This window comes from Solanum verrucosum, unplaced genomic scaffold (assembly GCF_900185275.1).
Source record: "Solanum verrucosum unplaced genomic scaffold, falcon-dt-bn FXZP01000050.1, whole genome shotgun sequence".
NCBI classification, from domain to species: Eukaryota; Viridiplantae; Streptophyta; class Magnoliopsida; order Solanales; family Solanaceae; genus Solanum; species Solanum verrucosum.
Window position 1 is genome coordinate 525,266 of NW_026020020.1, and position 21,851 is coordinate 547,116.

Below are 21,851 nucleotides of genomic sequence, written 5' to 3' on the forward strand. Positions count from 1 at the left end.
CCTTGAAGTCAATTACACATGCCCCAAAATATCTTCCAAAGTTTAGGTAATACACTCTACTTTCCCATCAGTTTTTGGATGAAAGGTTGTACTAAGCTTAACATGAGTACCAAGACCTTTTTAGAAAGATTTCCAAAACTGAGAAGTGAATTTGGTACCACGGTCGGAGATAATGGATGAGTGCACCCCATGCAACCTCACCATCTCCTTCAAGTACAACTTAGCATAGTCCTCCACCGCATAAGAACCTTTACAGGAATGAAGCCAATTTCATCATTCGATCTACTATAACCCAAATCGAGTCACGTTGCCACCAAGTGCATGGTAAACCAACAATGAAGTCCATATTCAAATCTTCCCACTTCCAAGTAGGAATGCTAATATCTTGGGATAAACCTCCAAGCTTATGATGTTCAACTTTAACTTGTTGAGAATTAGGACACTTAGCCACAAATTCCACAATATCTTCTTCATTTCATTCCACTAATAGATCTTCCGTAAGTCACGATACATCTTTGTGGCTCCCGAGTGAATGAAATATCGAGAACTATGGTATTCTGACAAGATCTGCTTACTCAAGTCATCTACATTGGGAACACACAAATGACCTTGACATCTAAGTACACCATCTCCCCCTTGAGAAAAAGTCTTTACGGACTTTTTAAGCATCGCTTCCTTCAATTCAACCAAAGTCAGATCAAGACTTTTCTTGGCTTTCACATCAGCTACAAAAGACGACTCTAAACCATTGTGAACCATAACAACACCTTTGGTAGAGCCAACTAACCAAACACCCAATTGAGCCAGTCTATGAATATCTCGAACCAACTCCTTTTTATCATCTTTGATGTGAGAAACACTACCCATAAATAACCGACTGAGAGCATCTGCCACCACATTTGCTTTACCAAGGTGATAGAGAACACCAATGTCATTGTCTTTCAATAACTCAAGCCACTTTCTTTGGCGAAGATTTAGATCTTTCTATTTAAACACATATTGCAAAATCTTGTGGCCAGCAAAGACATCTACATGTACACCATATAAATAATTCCTCCAAATCTTAAGAGCAAACACAATAATCGCTACTTCAAGGTCATGGGTAGGATAATTCCTTTCACGAATCTTAAGTTGTCTTCAATCATAGGCAATAACTTTCCCGCTTTGCATAAGGATACATCCTAACCCAATTATTTGCCTCCCTAGACCTTTCCTTAAGTTTGTCCTCTTCAATTTGTTGATAATCAACCATGAGACAAGAAATTTCAATATAATTGATAAGCATGGCGGTATGACATTCCTTAACTACCATTTCAAACACACCCGAAACAAAGTTACTCATTTTTTCCCTAGGATCGGCAACCGTAGTAGGAATATATCTAGACAATTGTATGAATTTCAAATCATATTCTTTTACACTCATGCTTCCTTGACGAAGGTTGATGAACTCAGGTACATTTGCCTCCATTATTTCAATGGTAAAGAACCTATCAAGGAAAGCAACCTTAAACTTTTTCCAATCGAGAGGACCCGCATCAACTGACTTCCTTTCCTTCCATTGATTGAACCAAACTTGAGAAACACTTTTAAGTTGGAAATCGGCGAATTCCACCTTTTCAACTAGTGTCACACCCATGATCATCAACACCTTATACACTTCATTAATGAATTCTTGAGGGTGTTCCTCAACCTTAGAGCCATGGAACTCCAAAGGATTCATTCTAGTGAAGTCTCTCACTCTAGTTACCGTCATACCAACATTTGGGTTCACGGGGACCGCAACTTCCTATTGGCTTGAGCCGTCACGACTTTAGCCAATACTTGAAATGCAGCCCTAAACTCCGTATTAATCACTTGTTCGGCCAAAGGGTCGACAGGAAATTGAGGAGTCTGTGGAGGAGCCTCTTATTCCATATTCTCTCCCACATTCCTTCTAGCATATGCCCTTCGAGTGGCCATATCCTTTAGAGTATCAGATAAGGATTAGGAGAGAGACTTTGTAGGGTTAAACTCTATCACATGAGTTTAAAGTAATGAAAGAAGTGGAATTTCCAGAACATCGTATAGTCTCTCATTCATAAGTGTGGTGCACTTCACAGTCATGAACAAGACTCTACTTGACGTGGCCTATGAGACTTCCTAGGACCTTTCTAAACCTTGTGCTCTAATTATCAAGTTTTTCATGACCTAAGGTAGACCCTAGGTGTAACATGGCATATAAGACCCCGAGAGGCCCTATACCAACCACTTAGTATACATCGTACAAGATAATAGAAATCAAGAGATTAAAGAAAGGCAAGTTCGAAACATAGTGTTTTATAAACGAATTAGAAGTCTAAATAATGTCTCAAAGCCGCATAGACAAAGGACTAATCGATACATAACCCGTACATCAAGTTCAGCTTGAAAAGTAAATATAATATCAAATAAAGGCTTGTTCCTTAAAAATTGAGGACTCACCAATCTTCAAACTTCTACTAAGAGATCTCTAGCCACGAAAATGTGAATCTAGAGAGTCAAACACTAGGTAAGAGTATGTGTTAGTACAAAAATTTACCAAGTATGATAGCGATGCATAAAGTATCAAAATCACGCAAAAATGGACGTTTTCATGATATGCAATAACCAAGCTAAAACATGAGATAAAAGAGTTAGAAAACATAAGTCATAAAAACATGGTCAATGCAAGTAGACATCATCTTTAAAACATTCGTGAGATACTCCTTGAAGTAACCTTGATTCATAAATATGGGAGGTTTACCTTTAACCGACATGTAAGACCATGCGAGCAATTAACATAGAATCAGGTATCTACCCAACACTATAAAGAGGTGTTCTCACTTGCAAAGGTAGGAACCATGAACTTCTAGCTTACGTGGATCCAATAGCTAATGTCTATCTATACAACCTATGATGGAACATAGTTTATGGGACTTGGGTAATCGCCAATTGTCCACTCGGCTCTAAACATAACTCCCACGGAACAATGATTAGTCTTAAATTTCCTTAACATTCATGAGACATGGGTAATCACAAGTTGTCTTACCATTGGAGCTCAAGGGTAATCGCCGTTTTCCTCATTTTTAGAATAACTCCTTAACTTTTATTCATTTAAGGCGAGAAGACCTTTCAACCTTAGAATACTTTATGTGAGAAAACCTTTCACATTCAATAAGAAACAACAACATCAATTATGGTTCACTCTCAAAGCAATTTATATCATATTTCATCAATTTCACAAGAACATGCATATTTCCATAATTCCCCTTTCGTAGTTTAGAACCCACTTTCAATCATAAATATCTAGAAAACATGGGTTAAACATAGGTTCATGGGGATTCATCTTTAAACATGGAATATTCTCAATTCATGCATAATACTTCATAAAATAATCAATCATATCAGCATTGAAAAGAACCCATGAAATATAAGAAAACCCTAACTTAATTGAGGGTTTCTAACTTTGTAAATTTGAGAATTTTAGGAAATATATGGAGGAGAGGGTTCCAATAGATGAAGACTATCATACCTTGATGCCAAAAGCTTGAAATCAATGGGGGATTTGGAGATTTGATCTTGAAACTCTAGTTTTCTTCTTCAACTTCTAGAGAGAGAAATATTTGAGGGGATGAACTTGCTCTTCTTTTGAGAATTTGAGAGAATAAGTTCATTTGGGGTTAAAAACCTTTATAGAGGGCTTTGGGTTAAGGGCAAAACGATAGGGTATTGAATTAAAACAATCTGGAAAAGACCCAAAAGACCTTGACTTAAAACTAACGTAGACACTTCAAGGTGGCCTTCACGTCCCGTTAAGGACTCCAAGAGCCGTTATGGCCATTGTGGTCCTTGACTAGTGGCCAGGGGAAGGGATCCTTTCCTGGTAGGTCACTTGACGACCCCAACCACTGCCCGTCAACCTCCTCACAAGTCGTCTAGGCCTCCATAGGAGGGACGCTGGCCTTGGCAATTTCTGGGAAGTCTTCGGAGTCCCACCACGAGTCGTCATCCTCTCCACGCGCCGTCTAGGCCTCCATGGAAGGGACTCCTGTGAGGCACTTTTGGAGGAACTTACCACGAAGTCCTTTCACTAACGGTGGTCCCCTTCACGGCCCGACTAAGGCTACGTGAAAGGTTTGATGGTCCAGTTCTTTGCTTGTGAGTTCCCTATCAGCCTCATTTCTACTCTTTCTTTAATCTGAGGTGTTACGACTATACATGATATAATATTTTTGTTAATGTGACTTTTATGTGGAGATACTTGAGTGAAATCAAATATTGGTATAAATTTAATATTTCTAACCAATATTTGTCATGTGATTGTTGATTATGCAAATTCAAGAGTGGATTATTCGGACAAGAAAATAGATTGGATATTTAATTATAAGAGTCGAATATTAAACAATCAATCAACAAAAAAATTTTACCATATCAACTCACTTAGTTTCTTTTTAACTCACAAGTTTGTCAACCATAGGTGTCGTGACCCATAAACCAAGTGTGTGGAAACATGTCTTATCCCTCCAAGACAGATCAGCATAATCAAACCTTAATGAGATAAATGCGAAAGTAATAACAGAATAAAGGGTTAAACATAACATAAACATGCGGAAAACAACATAATATAACTCAAATACTAGCAAAACCTGGTGTCACATGTACAAACCTCTAAATATTATAACATATTCAAAAGAAGTACAAGTCTAAATGTCTTCGTATCTAGAACAGAACAAGGAAATAATGAAAGAGTAAGTGATGTCTGCCGAGATGAGAAGCATCTACCTCATGCAGTACCAAAGCAAGTCTCAGACAAAGATGAGTAGGGGTGATCAAGACAATCTAGGCTAAAGACTTACACAAGTGTAGAAATCAAGAGAGTACCAAACAACAACGATACTCAACAAGCATTCCTAATTAAACCAAAGTAAAGAAATACTAAACAGAGGTACTCCAAACACATCATTTAAACCTCCACATACTACAACCTACATACAAATCAAACCATCCAACCTATCAATTCACAATTCACAGAGGAACATAGAACTTGTAAGACACTGCAACTTGCACATCAACATATTCAAATCATCATCAAAATCTTTCATAATCAAACAACGACAATGCCATGGAAAATCACTCATAAGGGTCAAGGAAACAAGAATGGAGTGCAATGCCATAAAGAGTGATGCATGTCAATTCTAATGATACTCACTCGCTGATTATCAAATCGGGACCCATTGTGAACTCACTAGGTCCATGCATATGCCGAAACCATTTCCCTTCGGCATCAATGAAACTATTCAGTATAGCCTGAACAATTTCCCTACGGCATCAGATCAATCACCTAAACAATTTTCCTTTGGCATCAAATCAATCACCTAAACCATTTCCCTTTAGCATAAATATCTATCCACTTCTTATCATAGTTTTTCAAACCAATGCAAATAGACATTTTCACATGAATAGTGAGAAGATGACAAATTCTATATTAATACTTAATCAAAACTTACACAATCATGACACATAATCAATAGTGAGTCAATATAACCGTTCAAACCATTCATGACACATCATACATTAAAATATCAACGAATTCCTTTTTACACCACAATATCATCACTCGAATTCAATCAACATTGATCAATGGGCAAGAATTATGAAACCCTTCACCAATTAATCAAATTAATCTTAATCACACATTAATGCATACAAGGTTCAATAGTCTTAACGAATAGTCAAAGAGGTCCCCTTTCATTCAAAGAGAAAATAATCAACTCGGTACTTGAGTCTTCCCTCTACGATGAGTCTTCAAGTCCACACAATCTAATCAATAAATAATTCAACTAAGAAATCACGAACAAAAATAACCAAAAAATTGATTTTACAAAGCAGATCCAAATCGACCCAAAAGTTTTTCCGGGCTAGGGTTAAATCTGAAATTTTGTGGAAAATCAAGGTACCCAAGAATTTTGGAACTCATAGATGAAATCATAAAGAAAAATGAGTTGGGATTCTCCTTAAAACCCCAATTTACCAAGAACGCAACTTCAAGAGAAACCCCCCAAACTTTGAATTTGGAAATAAGGATTTAGATATAAAAATCATGAAATCATAATTGGGTAATGAAGGAAGAGAGTTCAAATCACTTACCCAATAGTTTTAGGTTGAAAAATCTTTTTAGAATAACCCCCTAGAGCTCTCAACGTCCAACAATGGAGAAATGGGGGCAAAATTCACATTTTGAGAAGTTTCATTAAATTGTCAGGCCATAAGTCTTCACGAATGTGGTTTCCCTACCATGATCGTAGAGACCACACGAACTAACCCTTTGTGAACATGGACACCAATCTAAGAACTTTACGGTCTATACCTTGAACCTCCGCGAATGCAACCTAGACACTATGAATGTGACGGTCTACTAACCTAGACCTCCACAAATGCAGAGGCCATCCCACCATACCCTCTTTGAATGCAGCAAAGCTTCGTGAACGTGAAGGAGATGCCAACACCAAAACACAAGAATAATTAAGACATTCTATATTCACCTAAAGGGCCCTTGAGATTTGTTGGGAATATCGTGCATACAAACCAGATATGATACCCAACTAAATTCGATGTTTCAGACTAAATGGAACTGTCAAATAATGGATTTGAGGTCTCCTTAACAAAACCTGTTAAAGTTGCAATAAACTAACTTTAACTCAAAACTACTAACCTACCCTCGAAACCTCTAAAATATTAACCAATACCTCACCTAGGCCTAAAAGCACCATATGAATTCAACAGAATAATTGGAAATCTTATATGAGGGTCTGAACTCTAAATGCTGATCAAAGTCAACTCTTGGTCTAAATACACTTAAACTTCCAACTCAATAGCTTAAATCCAAATAAATACTTTGAAACTAAAAACAATAGCATTCCTAGATGAAATTCTACATTCTAGAGCTAATGAAATTGACGAAATTCTATTCCGAGAGTTTGTCATGTCCAATTTCATAAGAAATTATTTTTGTGTGAAATGACCTTTTTTTTCCTTCCCATAACCATTTCTTACTTATTATGTGTTGTAAAAATGGTTAGTATAGTGTCTGATGCGATAAAGTAAGGTTTTGGTGAATTTGAACCTTTTGAGTGAGTTATATTGTTGGTTGACTTTGGTCATCATTTCGTGATTTGAGCGTTGGATGATGATTCTATCAGTTTCATTGAGTCCAGAATGTCAATTTGGATCTAGTATAGTGGTTGGTTAGATTCTTGATAGCTTAGGTTGTAATTCATTTATTTAGGTAAAAAGTTGATTTTTTTACCTAAATGGGTTCTGAGGGGGTACTTTGGTCATAATAATTTTTTTTAAAAATCTGATGATTCTACTGGTTCCAAAACATGTTTTATGATGAATTTGTATTATTGATTCATGATTATAGGGTTTTGAATGAGTTTCAAGGGTCAAAAAAGATGTTTTGAAGGTTGACGGTGCACTCTTTTAGCAACAGAAAAATAGTCTTTTAGTGATGGAAAATGGGTTTTAGCAATGAAATCGCTGAGTTATATATCTATTCGAACCCATTTCATATATTTGACATTTTGGGATCTAGAAAGGCCTGAGGTGATTTTTGAGGTGTTTCTCTTTCATAATCATTGGGAACGTATTTCTAACCCTATTTTTACTCTTTTCCCAAGAATGTCTCTTTCATATATCATGATTTTTATCCACAAAGTAGAGATTTGAAACCCTAAAGTAGAGAAATCAAAAATTGTTTATTTAAAGGTCGATTTTGAATGAGTTTTCATTGATTTTCGGGATTTAAGGTCCTTGTATTGTCGGTAAACTGATTCTTCCAAAATTTTTATAAAATTTCTCATTTTGAAAAACATTTCACATATGGGTTTTGGGGGTTTGTAATTTCTTGATTTGGAACTCATTTTTTGCTAGATTTTAATGGGTTATTCAACCCCAAATCCCTTTTTACTTGTAGAATATGTTTTTCGGACTATTTTAACCCGAATTCCTAACCTTAGCTATTGTTGTAACCCTTTTGATGATTCCTTTACATTCTTTATGGTTGAGAATTATTCAAAGATTGTTTGATAGAAGAAAAGCTTTGGTAGAGTGGTTCGGGTGATGTTTCGACCTATAAGGTAGGTTTGGCTTATCCTTCTTCTAGACTGGGTTGGGTAATTGATTATTCTTATGAACTAGACTATGGTATGGAATAGTAGCATGACATAGAGATGTTTGAAATTGTATACTTTATTGTTTTACCCGTGTTAGGGCTTATTTTTATTGTTTTGCCCGTGTGGGTGGCTTGTGTGTGATGCTTAGCCCATATGGGGGCCTTATGTGATATTACTATTTTCTGGGAGAGCATGTTATTCATGAGATTACCCATATAGGGGTTTGACATGATTATTCTAGAATATTTGACTTGAAATGCCCGAGTTAGGAGCTTGAACTTATTTTTTATCACATCTTAAAATGAAAGAAATGTTTCAAAATGGTAAAATCTTATTTCAAATGAGTTCTTCCATTATTTTGTCTTATGATGGTGTGTATCATGATTTATTCAGTTTGGGAACTTTGGATTCTTTTAGACCGATGTTGAATAGACTATGCCTTTGTGTTGTATTCAAACACCTCAGAAGTTGGAAAGTAAAAAAAAGAGCATGTTCTACGAGTCCAACCTATGGGCCATAGGAAGGGAGTCGTAGACCTTAGCTTGAGCTGAGTTTTTGGAAAATTAAGTTTCTGAAGTTGACCTATGGATGAGAAGGACGGACCATAGAAAGGTCCTGTAGAGGTGTTCCAGACATGGTGAAATTTTGGAGTTAAAGTTGAGTTCTATGGACCAAAGAAAGCCCTACGGGCCGTAAAAAGGTCTTGCCAAATTTGGATGATGTTTAAGGATCAAGTATTTGGTCTACAATTGACCAGTACGGAGAGTAGGTCATAATCGTAGGATCAATCTGGCAGTTATTTTAAGGGTTTTTGGGTATTTTCCCATACTTATAACTCCAATACTACTAATTTTACCCCAAAAGATTTAGCACAAGAAATCACTTCAAAATTGCCTCCGGTGGTTTTTCCAAGCTCAAAAATGCAAAATATAGCTTAAACCCAAAAAATTTAGACCAAAAACTCCTCTCTGATGTCACAAAAGTGAACCATGCAAAAACTGGAGGTCTCGCTTTTGCGAAGCACGCTCTACTTAAGTGAGCACTGGTCCACCTAAGCGAACCCCGCTAAAGCGAGCAGTGGTCCACTTAAGCAAACCCCACCCAAATGGCCATTCTATCTTTTGTGAGCCGACCTTCGCTTCCATAAACGTGAGGACTACAGAACCAGAAACATCAGCCAATAATAAAGTCATTGAAAGGACCCTTAATAATCGTTCGGAAACATCTACACACAAACCATATATGTAAGTTTACTATACTCAACATTCCAGACTCAATGGAACCGTCAAGTATGAATTTGAGGTCTCCTTGACCCAACATTCATGAAAGACACAAAAAACTAACATAACACCTAAAAAGGCCAAAAGAAGATTGGGACCCCTAAAAAATTAACCAACACCTCACCTAGATATGAAATCATCCTCTGAAACCAACAGAACTCTTGGAAATCTGATCTGAGCATTCAAGCCCCAAATGTTGACCAAAATCAAGCCAAAGCTAAGTTTCCACAATTTTCCAACAAAGGACCTCAAATCCTCAAACAGACTCTAAATCTGAAATCGACAACTCTCACAGAATAGATTCCACATTCTAGGACTGATGGGATCAATGAAATTCCGTACTGACACTCAAAACTCTAAAGGCACCAAAAACCACTTTTTAACAACTTTAGCCTTTCAAACTCAAAACTTACAAAATTCACAACTTATAACCAAAGTTCAAAACCAATTCTCAAAAATCAATTAGAAATAATTCGGGGTCAATATCAGGAGGGGTAAATTGGTAAGTTCACGAAACTTTCCAAAAATGACCAACTTGGTCATTACAAGTACCGATACACTAGTGAGTAAGATCGTTCTATCTTGGGAGGATATATTCCATTAACTCGGTTACTTGAGGGAAATAATTTCCTTAAGGACACATTGTGCATTCAGTGGACTCGTTTTCTTCTTTCAAAAAAATATTTATTATATTATTTCTAATCTGTTTCAAATTCTATTTTCTTTACTGGTTGTAAGTTTCTAATTTTGAAAGTACTCTTTAAAATTTGTTAAGTTATTGCTCCATGTATCTAAGCGATATGGGTTGAACAACATATCATTCCTTTCATATCATCAACCCTCAAAGTTGACTGCCTATTTTTATTTCCTTGAGTATTATTAGATCATTTTAGAGACTCTTCATGACAAAATCAATTATCATATGATGTCATATACCATTAACCACATAACTGTTTTACTTGATCGATAAGCATACATTTTATATAAGGACATGAAATTTTTTCTTCATCCTATTTTTCAGAAAATAAATTATCTATAAAATCTTCTATTCCATTCAAGTATTCTTTATTGAGTCAGTCAAAAGACATTCATGTTTTATTTCTAGAATTGTCCATGATGATCAAGAGATTTTTTTTTATTTCTACAATTAATGTAGGAGTTGATATGTTAGTAAGAAAACAAGAAAAATAATTAGTCATAATTGTATTTCAAATAAAATATCAATTCTATTTATATGTAATTTCACATTTCAAATATATCAGTTTATCAATTAAAATGTGCATTAAACTTGCATGAATAAAGATCATCAATCCACTAGAAATTTACAAAATTTTGATGAACAACTATATGGGAGCATTATTATCCTGCACTTAGTGCTCTTGATTTAAAAGCACTCAAATAGGCATATATCCTTAACTAGAAAGATTCATTTTCAAAAGATATACTAGTCATTGAACTCTAGATTATGACCTTCTTAGTGTGAAATAAAGAGGCATAGAGAAAATAAATAGAATCAAATATTCTTGGATCAAATATTTACACCCTTTACTTCAATGAAAACTAACAATTTTTTCTAAGGTTTAATCATTTAAGAGAGCATTATTGTATTCATACATGCTCTTGTTGGAAACATAAACACTACCAACTAATGAAACAATCTTACAAAATTATTTTGAAAACTTCAAGAATCTGAATTTTTATTTCTTAGATATGATATCTACAAAATCTAATGGATCAATCTTAACGATATCCAAAAATAAAACTATAAAAGAAAAGTAACTCTCAGTTTATCTCTATTCCTACCCTGTCTCTCTCTCAAAATCTCTGATTAATTGTTGAAAAATCTTGATATGGCCAATCCACCACCGACGGAAGAAGCGAACTTCATCGGGGAGTTCGATGGTCTTGTAGTTCCACTTCTTGACCGTACTTTTTTTGCCCTATAAATGACCGCAACATATCAAGAAAATGTCAAAGATTTTCCTATGGAATTTCAAAATGTTAATTTCATGATCGATGACATCATTCTTGACGAATCGTTCAATGATATTTTTCCAAACCCTACCAATGATGATGCATTTCAAAACCCTAGTTGTCTATCCGACTGTCTCGGATCAGAGCCGAGTTTAGAATCGAGTCAGATGAATCCAAATAGCTTTGGTCAACCTAAGAGTCAACTGATTAGGACTTTTGACGATGCTTCTGGAACAATCAAATCGACCTCGGAATATTGTCTCGGGGAAGCTCTGGCTTCAAACAAACCAGTACATTTTTCTCTAAATTTAGAAAATAATTCAGTAAAGGGTGGAGTTGTAGAACAGAAACTCAAATTAGAGGGTGTCAATGCTAATATAAGTAACTATAGCGATTTTTTGAAAAAGAGAAATGTAGATTCGAATAATGTAAGCAAACACCAAAAATCCACTCTATTTTCCTTCAGTGATAATGTTAATAATGATAAGGACAAAAAGAAGATGGCTAGAAAAATTAGGAACAGGGAAAGTGCTCACTTGTCAAGGAAAAGAAAAAAACATTATGATGAGGAGTTAGAGGATAAATTTAGAATACTTCATTCAACAATTCAACACTTCAATGCAAAGTTATCCTCTGAAATGGCGGAAAATGCAACTCTAAAGGCACAGCTTGGAGGTACTGGTGTACCTCCTCAAGTGTCGGCACCCCTCGGGATTTATCCATACCCTCCTTCATAGATGTCATAGACACCACCTTATATGATGAAGTGACAAGGATCTCAAGTGCCATTGGTTTCGATTCCAAAGTTGAAATCACAAGCACTAGCGCCCGCACCAAAAAGTAGAAAGAAGGTGGAGAAAAATAAGAGTGAGGTGAAAACAAAGAAGGTTACTAGTGTTAGCTTCCTTGGTGTGTTGTTCTTCATGCTGCTCTTTGGTTGGTTGGTTCCTTTATTGAAAGTGAGATATGGAGGTATGCGGGAACCATTTCTGAGTGAAGAGTCTCTTGTGAGTGGTTTTATGAAAAATATCGTGGAAGAGTTTTGACTATTGACGGGCATGTGAATGGGACTGGATATTTTGGGAAATACGGCAGAAAAGATCATAGCTTGCATTGTGGCCAGAGAGGTCAAGGTGAAAGCAATTAGCAAAATAGCAATAAGGTTGTAGATGAGTTTGTTCATGTGGGCAATGGTAGTGATCCTCTAGCAGCCTCTTTGTATGTCCCAAGAAATGATAAACTTATTGAGATTAATGGGAACTTGATTATTCAGTATGTATTGGCAAGTGAGAAAGCCATGGCATCTCATGGAAGTGATGATAAGAAAAATAGAGAGCCAGGCCTCGCAGTTCCCGGAGATTTATCCACGTCTATCCCAGGAATCCATCCTTGCCTTTATCGAAGTCCTGCAGTGGGAGAAAGGGTTCTTGGATCTAAGGAGAAAGAGAATGTAAAGGAAACTATGCAGCAATGGTACCTTGAAGGTGTTGCTGGTAAGTGTATTTATATCTAGACTGACTATTAATTCTTATCTGTGTGATATGATTGAGCATTTTAAGGACTTCATATCATTTAAATTCATGTTGTTCTTTTCTTTTTCCATTTTTTTAGTTCAAATCTTCTATTCTTGATAGAAATGAATTCCTCTAGATATTATACCCTAAACAACTTTCAACGGAGGCAAATCTAGTTACTCTTTCAAGTGTTTGCTTTGAGAATGTAGGTATTTTTAATTGCTTTGAGTCCCATAATTCTATATCTTACATCATTGTATCCTCGTCATAGTATATAGTCTAAGAAAATTTTTGGTTTGGAGAAGCCTTCTTCTTTCCAATATTTTAATTCATTTTTTGTGTTCATTTGGGCAGGGCTTTTGTTGAGTTTAGACATGTGTAAAAAAGTATTCGAGTTTAATGCGTCATGTTCTGCTCCACAATCCATAGTTCCTGTTACCAATGCTAGAGATATATCTATGGAAGAAATACAGAATGGCACGCGTCTCCACAGAAATAGAAGAATCCTCAATGGTCCTCCAGTTTCCCTATCTAGACCCTCTCACAGCATTTCTGAAGAAAAAATTGGAACAAATGGAAAGCGAGAGAATGTCAACACTGTCACGACCCAAGCCTAGGGCCTAGACGTGACCGGCGAATGGGGAACCCGAAGGAACCCCAAACAAGCCTCATAGCGTATCTTACACATCATTGGTCGCGGAAGCAATTAAAATGACCATAAGCGATAAGCATAATCAAGGGGGAAATCGGGACTAAGGGAGCAAAAAAAAAAAAAGAAATGGTACATAAACACCATAGATGAGTCAAGCTCAAGCATAATACACAACTTGTCCAACACCACCTCTAAACATGAGTACTTAGCGGGGGCCAAGACAAACTACCGGGCTCACCCTCATAGCCAAAACATAACTAAAAAGAAAAGTCTTATACATAGCAAAAGATCATAAGCAACGTCCCCGGAATGGAGGACTCACCAATAACCTTGATAGAAAATTGTATTAGCCACGCGGAGGACGAGGGTCAAGCGGTGCTCCGGTCCCTACATGGTGACATCATGTAGGCATAGAGTATGCGTTAGTACGTTTGAATGTACTAAGTATATGGGATGCAATGCAATGCAACAAGGGATGGACATCATAGGCAAAATGCATAATCGTACCCGATAGATAGCATATTAATGAGATGATATGTATAATGATGCTTATATAAAAATCATATTTAGTAGGACATAGTATATGTGTAGTGAGTGACCATCAATATAGTATTTTCAAGGCCTACCACCCCCTTGGAGAGGCGAAAGAGGTACAAACCCCTCAATATGGTTATACGGGCCTGCTACCCCCCGTACTAGGCAACCAAGGTACAAACCCCTCGATACGGTTATACGGGCCTACTACCCCCCGTACTAGGCAACCAAGGTACAAACCCCTCGATACGGTTATACGGGCCTACTACCCCCCGTACTAGGCAATCAAGGTACCAACCCCTTGATACGGTTACCCGGGCCTACAACCCCCCGAGCTAGGCTTGATCGACTCACACACTATATAGAGAAAATCATATACATGTATCCATTTCATCATCATTTCAATACTTATATAATCATCCGACTCATAGGACGTACATTGGACCTTCCATTTCATAAGAATTCTATAAATGGCATTTTATCAAACATATGGTGGGCTACTTGTTCATGTAAATAAAATCATGTGTTTCAAGAGTACTAAGTCCAACCAATTTCAAAATCCATATAAAACAGCCCACCAACAACATACATATATATATATACATATATAACAACCTTCATAATTTGATCATTGAGGCATGAAAACCATAAACATCATATAATCATTCCATTTCATGATAATATACAAAAATAGACCATAATAGGATGTGTAGTAATAATTCCATAATTCAAGAGTTCATAAATGATCATAAGGACCCATAAACTTGAAGTAAAATAGAGGATAAATGGTTGGACTTGTGGAAAGGAAGGTTTCCACAATCAACCCACATACCTCAACTTTGGAGAATTCTTGATGAAGATTGGAATGGAGAATTGCTTGAGATTGAATCTTGAATCCGGAATTAAAGCTTGGGATCCTTGAATTTGGTTGATGATCTTGGTGGAATTTTTGGAGAGGGTTTAGAGAGAGTTTTTGGATGTTTTGAAGTTAAATGACTAAGTATGGATATGTCCCCTTTTTATAAAAACGTCCCAACACTTAGAAAAAAAAAATTGAGGCGGGTGAACAGTGTTTTCGGCTACTGGAATTTGCATTTTCTGCCGGACAGGTTTTACGAAAATGGTCATAACTCCTTCATCCTAACTCGGAATGAGGTGAAACAAATTGCGTTGGAAAGCTAACTCACAGAGCTTTAATTTTGATAGTTTGAGCTCCTTCCAGTTCCTTGTGTGCTGAGAGATATGCCCCTTTAAAGTTGACCCTCAAAATCGCATTTTTTGTGATTTTTGAATTTTGATACGGTTGTTCTAAAATTCGGGTTAGACTCATTTCCCACTCAATTTGACCCCCTGAATAAGAATATGAAGTCGAATTTCCGAAATGATGCACGGATTTTGAGATATATGGAAATTACAATTTTAGGTGTTTTCGAAGCACATTTTCGGGCATTTTTGGGGTCGTTTCAAACACAAATAAGTCAGTTTCTTCCTTGGTAGTATCTGTTCTGGTTGATGGTGATGGTGATGGTGATGGAATCATGGGTCCAAATTTCGTCTCTCGGATATTCATTGTTGTTCTTATTGATAGTGTCAAATATGTCACCTATTCTTGCATGCTTCCATTTATTGATAGTGTTCATGTAGCAGAAGAATCATCAAAACACAGTTTTCTAGATACCATAAGATCTACTATTAATCCTCATTAACTTATGGAGGGTGATAGTTGTCTCTTTATGTGTCCTGTTTCTGCAATAATAATAATACATTATGTCTCTTTTATTATCAAAAGAAGAAAGCGAAAAAAAAACCTTTAAGTTATATGTATCATGTTTGTGCACTATATATTTACTCAAAAATGACAATTGTAGTTGGCAATTCCTTACATTAGCAAATAACCAAAAAACATTTGACTTTCTCCGAAATGATATGACATCTTACCTAGGAAACTCAAATCTTTGAACGTCGGTTAATTAAGAAATTAAATGTAGTACGATTATACAACCACAATATTAGCAGAAAGAGAAAAGAAAGGATAAAAAGTGAGGTATTTTCTTAAGTTGTGATATGTTTATGACCATAGTGAGCAAATCAACAACAATATCATAGAAACTTCTCACGTAGCTTATGCGTCAGAAGTCCTTAAACTCTACTTCTCTCTTCTCTTCAATGGAGGCAATGTATGAAGCATTAAAAAAAATTATGCTTTCAGACTAATGAAGAATTGATAACTCCCAGCACCTCTGATATAAGATTATGGATAACCCATCAGACTATGAACTCTTTTAAAAGACACCAACTCTTCCTCTATGAATGACCTCCTTTACTTTTTAAAATATGCTAAAGGATGGCATCACCTTTGAAGGTGGCCTCCCTTCTTAACTTCTCAAGTATTCCCCTGTTCCTTAATTAGGTTAGTCGTTTGAGAAATCACATCATAAAAATTAGGTGTCATGAATGTATAGAGAAATATAATTTTGTAAAGAAGATATATCTGTTGGAATAGAGTTGTCGTGTAACTATAATTTTGCGTGATACCGGAGTACAATTGATCATTGTCTGTGTGGAGCTGCAAATTGTTCTAAATTTTTAATTGGTCATACCAAAAATATTTTAGGAGAGCACATTATACTAAGTACAAAATTTGTTTGGCTTCTAAATGAAAAAAATAATACTGAAAAAATTCCAGCCAATGTCCTAAAGTATTTTTCTTAAAAATCAAGGTTGCAATGATTGCTTATGTCTTCAGAAACTTCTAAAGCAATGAAATGAAATCATGAAGACCACAACAAAGATGGAGTTCTATGACATCCTTCAGATTCTGAAGCTTGTTTATGGTGTACTTGTTACTCTCTTGATTTAGTGAATGCTCTTACTTTGTTTTAATGAATTAATTTCCAAATATAGTGAATAGATTGCACAAGTTGACCATAAGCTATTCACCTGAACAAAATGGATTCTCAGAGAAGAAGAACAAGACTGTTGTTGAAATCACAAGATGTTTGTTGCTTGAAAAGAAACTACCACAATGCTTTTGGGAAGAAATTGTTTATACTTCTGTGTATTTGTTGAATAGGCTGCCAACTAAAGTTATGGAAGGAAAAATTCCTATTGAGGCATGGAGTTGAATAAGACCATCTGCAATTAAAATTAATGTAGATAGAGTATAGAGTAGAGGCAGTAAGTGAAAAAGAAATTTCTTGACGCTGTTTTTTTCACTGCTGCGATAGTCCTTTTATAAAACAAATACATAGGAAAAACTGAACCTAAAAATTAGGCACTACTGCACCAAGATTTTTTTCCTAAAAACTTGATAACAACCCACATTTAAAACTACTTCCTAAAGACTAGGACAAACATAACGATAGACATTTTATTCCAAACATGACTTATTATAACACCCTCCCTTAAACCGAAAGCTTTTAGTTTAACTTCATCTTCTTGAACTCTTTCAACCTCCTAAGATTTTGGAAAGTGAGAAACTTGAGAGTTTTAGTAAATATGTCCGCCAACTGATCTTCACTTTGGCATTACTGTAGCTCTATTGTTCCTTCATTATTGAGATCTGGCAAGAAATAATACTTCACATCAATGTGCTTGCTTCTTCTATGTAACACATGATTTTTAGATAGCTTGATGGCAGAGTTGTTGTCACAGAAAATTGAAGTTACTTTTTCTTGTTTGAATTGTAGTTCTTCATGAGTCTTCCTAAACCAAACAGCTTGGCAAGCACAAGTTGTAGCAACAACAAGTTCTGCTTTAGTACTAGATAAAGTGACAATTTTTTGCTTCCTGGAAAACCATGAAACAACTGTTGTTCCTAGTAAATAAACATAGCCTGGGGTATTTTTTTTCTCTCATCTTGATCTCCTGCGTAGTCGTTGTCATCAAAACCAATCAAATCAGATTTTCACCCTTCTTGTAGAACAAACCAAAATCTTTGGTTCCTTGTAAGTGGCGAAGGATTCTCTTGGCAGCTAGCAGGTGCATTTCTGTCGGGCTCTCCATATACCTACTTATAAAACTTACAACTTACATGATATCGGGACTTGTGGCAGTAAGATACATCAAACTATGAGTTTTATTTTTAAAACATATGAGATCACTATATTTTGGGAGTAGTATTGAGCACCGATATGGGGATGCGAGTTCATAACAACTCAAGTCTCCATAAACTATGTAGCCATCCTAAGGTCATACTTTTTAGATGATTCCTTAGTGTTTTTTATCATAGACTAGTGGATCTACTAGTTAAGGCATTCTATATGGCAGCAAAGTATAGAACAGTTCTGGCAGCGTGGGCAAGACAATGTATCATCACTTAGGCTCATAGTGGTGGTTGTCGGTTAGTGAAACTCCCGCAGTGTTATATTGTATTTTGATATACACATTGAGTATTATTGTATTTTTCAATACATTGAGTTGTTATCTACAGTTTTACAGCTTTCCATATATATTGCATCTTTTTTTAATTGCTTTATCCTTAAGTATCATAAGTTGAGTCTTTCGAGTTGAGTATCTTGAGTTTAGTATCTGAGTTGAGAACCCTATTCTTGAGTTGAGTATCTGAGTTGAGAACCGTATTCTTGAGTTGAGTATCTTATCATTGAGTACTTCTGAGTTGAGTAAGTTTGAGTAGTTTGAGTATCCTTGAGTATTCCTTGAGTTGAGTTGAACCATATTTCTTTGAGTTGAAATGAGTTGAGAAGAGGTAAGTATGTTTCCTTTTTATCAAGTTTCAAGCTTATGTTATGCTTTAGAATTCCCCTTACATGGTCGTACATTCCATGTATTGAGCCATTTGGCATGTATCCTTTGCAGATCCAAGTATTCGGTATCATCAACAGGAGCTTCGATGATACCATATGGAGTTTGAGTTAGCTACGGTGAGCCTCCTTGCTTCCGAAGGATTTTATTTACTTTTCAATTTTGTCAGGATGTCGTGAGTTTTGTCCCAACTTCCATCTTTGTCATTTAGAGTCTTCACAGATAGAAAGTAGAGTTTGAGAAGTCTATTTCATTTATCTTATTAAATGTATTAAAGACTTGTGTTTGCCTATTGTTGGCTAGTTGAATATTTTATTTTTATTTAGAGTTATTCTTTTGAGTTAAAGCTTTGTATTTAAGTTTGATGAATTTCATTTCAGTTTTAAGCTTTGTATGCTTGAGTTAGTCTTCCGCTTGTAGTCAGCTAGGATGAGAGTTCACTTGGGAACCAACAATGGTTCTCGAGTGTCAGCCACGTCCAGGGTGTATGCTCGGGTCATGACAAAGTTAGTATCAGAGCACAGAGTTCAAGTGTCCTAGGGTGTCTATGAAGCTATGTCGGTAGGGTCTTGTTTATGGTTGTGAGGGCCCCACTTCTTTAAACGAGGGACTATAGACATTTAAGAAAAGTTTCCCTTCTTTCATACTGTTAATCGTGCAATAGAGTTATGTCATAGAGGTTTATTCATACTCGTGTGTTTCTCAGAATCATTCGATTACCCATCATACTAGAGGTGGTTGAAAAGTAAAGCCCAATATCCTTATGGGTGAGTTATTCTTAGCAAAAGTATTGAGGAAGTCATGAGACTCTAGAGGGGCTTGAGAGAAGCCCATGAGTGAGTTAAGTGTTGAGTTTTATAGGAATGCACTCATATTATATGAATTGTGTGTTGAGCTAAAAGTGAGTTGTACTCTTTTCCTTAAGCCTTGTTTCAGCTGAGATCCTTATGAGAAAGTATGTTTGGAGCTTGGTTAGTATTTTCACCCGAAAAGGTAGCATGAGCTACGAGATTATGAGCAGTAGTAGTAAAGAGTACCCCTAAGTTAAGAGAATAGTATGCAAATATTTAGTAATCTAAGTAAGGGAGATGGTGTTTTGACAAGCTATGTTACTATAGTCATGCACCTAGTAAGATATTGATGAGGAGCTTTCCCTTATGGGTAGAGTGAGAGTTTCTAGTCAAGATGAGATAGAGTATATATTTGTTAACGAGAATAGAGTTGATCTCGATGTGCCATCGTATTAGAGGAGACTAAATTCATGTGTTTAATAAGAGAGCAAAGTATTCATAAAGTGATAGATCTAAGCTAGGTTTATGATATTTTTTAGAGGGCCATGATGTTCAAAAGGTTATAGAACTGATCAATTAATGAGGTATGGTATAGTAGGTGAGCAATCATATTGATATTTGGGTTTAGTAATAAATATTAAGCTTGAATTTGAGATGATTGTCATGATCAAATGAATGGCAACATGAGGGTGATGATGTTAGTCTTGAGATTTGATCTAGAAGACTTAACATAGAGTAGGTAAGGAATTTAGATGTTAGCTACAACAAATATGAGTAATACCAGTGAGCGACCCTAACCTTTAGATAAGGGCAGCGAAGTGTGGCTAAGTCACAAAAGCATTAAGAGGTGTACCAATAGGGTATGTAATCAGAAGATGTTAAGAGAAGCACCTTAGAAAAAGGTCTTAGTACTTTCTTATGGAGAGTTTGGTAGTCATGAGATAAGCATCTCCCGAGTGTTACAGTAAAAGAGGATGTAGGTAGACCAATTTAGAGACGATGGAATAGGTCTATAGCTTTCGAGTGTCAGCTTTAGACTTAAGAGGGAGATGAAAAGATGAGAAATCAAGCCAAGTGTTTGAGAGTAAGATAGTAATGAGTTCCAAAGAGTATTGGAGATATCCTTTCAGAGGTACTTTTAGTGATAGAGTGATGTTAGAAAAAAGAGGATGAGGTTTTACTATAAGAAATAGTTAAATGAGAGCCTTTAGTTTGTTTCGAAGGAGTTCGTTAGTAAGAGTCCATGAAGTTGTTAGAGTACTAAGCTTGAATGTGGTGTTGTTAAACATTAGGTGGTTCTTGATATGAGCCCTATTTGGTGGTAAAGAGAAATAGTTTGGGATGTGATTCCCTATAGAGAGGAATACCCAAACCTAAGGATTTGAGTTAAGCTTGAATATAGCAAAAGAGTACCATTAGACTCAGACCTTGGTAAGAGTAACCCTATTCCATACCCAGTCCAGTCGTCATTCGAGGATGAATGATCCCAAGGAGGAGATACAGTAACACCCCAAAAAAAAATTGAACTAAGACTCGAACCGCTCTTCGTATTGAGTGAGATTTTTACCAACGAATTAAAAATTTTCTAAGTGTTAAGGTCACTAGATGTAGCACCTTGAGTTCCAAGAAGAACTAGAGATAATTCATTAAAGTCATTCCTAAGCTCTTCTATGTTTTAGGTCAACTTCAAAAGACCATAACTCTCAGTACGGGATGAGTTAGCTGGGCTACAAGGTATCCAATGAATGGTCTTTGAATTACTTTTCATCACCACCGAGTTTGCTAAGTTTTGAGTTCGTATGAGTGAGGTATGCCCATGCCCTTTTGAAGTCTGGCTCTCCAAATAAGGAAAGTTACCCAAAAATAGTAAGGGGTATTTTGGTCTTTTCCTTACCCAATCAGATTTAATTCATTTTTAGTAAGGTTTTACGGGTCTAATCCTATTAGGTTCAGTTTTATAATCCTAATATATGCCTAGGGTTTTAGTTGAGAGTTCAAGAAGAGAAAAGAAGAGGAAAGAGGAGAAAAGAGTAGAGGATCAAGCATTCGTCGACATTCTTGCGTGTTGTTGCGGATTTTCGCCATGGGTTTAATCCCTAAGAGGTATGTAAGCTTCCATAGTGTTGGGTTTGTTCACCCACATGCCAATCATGTTATTTTCAGTGAAATTT

The 21,851-nt window shown here is 36.1% G+C and overlaps 1 protein-coding gene and 1 pseudogene across 1 annotated transcript in view; one reads left to right on the forward strand and one right to left on the reverse strand.

The window, feature by feature from the left end:
• Positions 1–21,851, reverse strand: part of LOC125821071 (tetraspanin-6) — a 1,176,838-nt gene that overhangs the window by 40,192 nt on the left and 1,114,795 nt on the right. The gene's annotated exons all lie outside the window — the stretch shown is intronic.
• On the forward strand, positions 11,398–15,831 carry LOC125821046 (bZIP transcription factor 17-like; annotated as a pseudogene).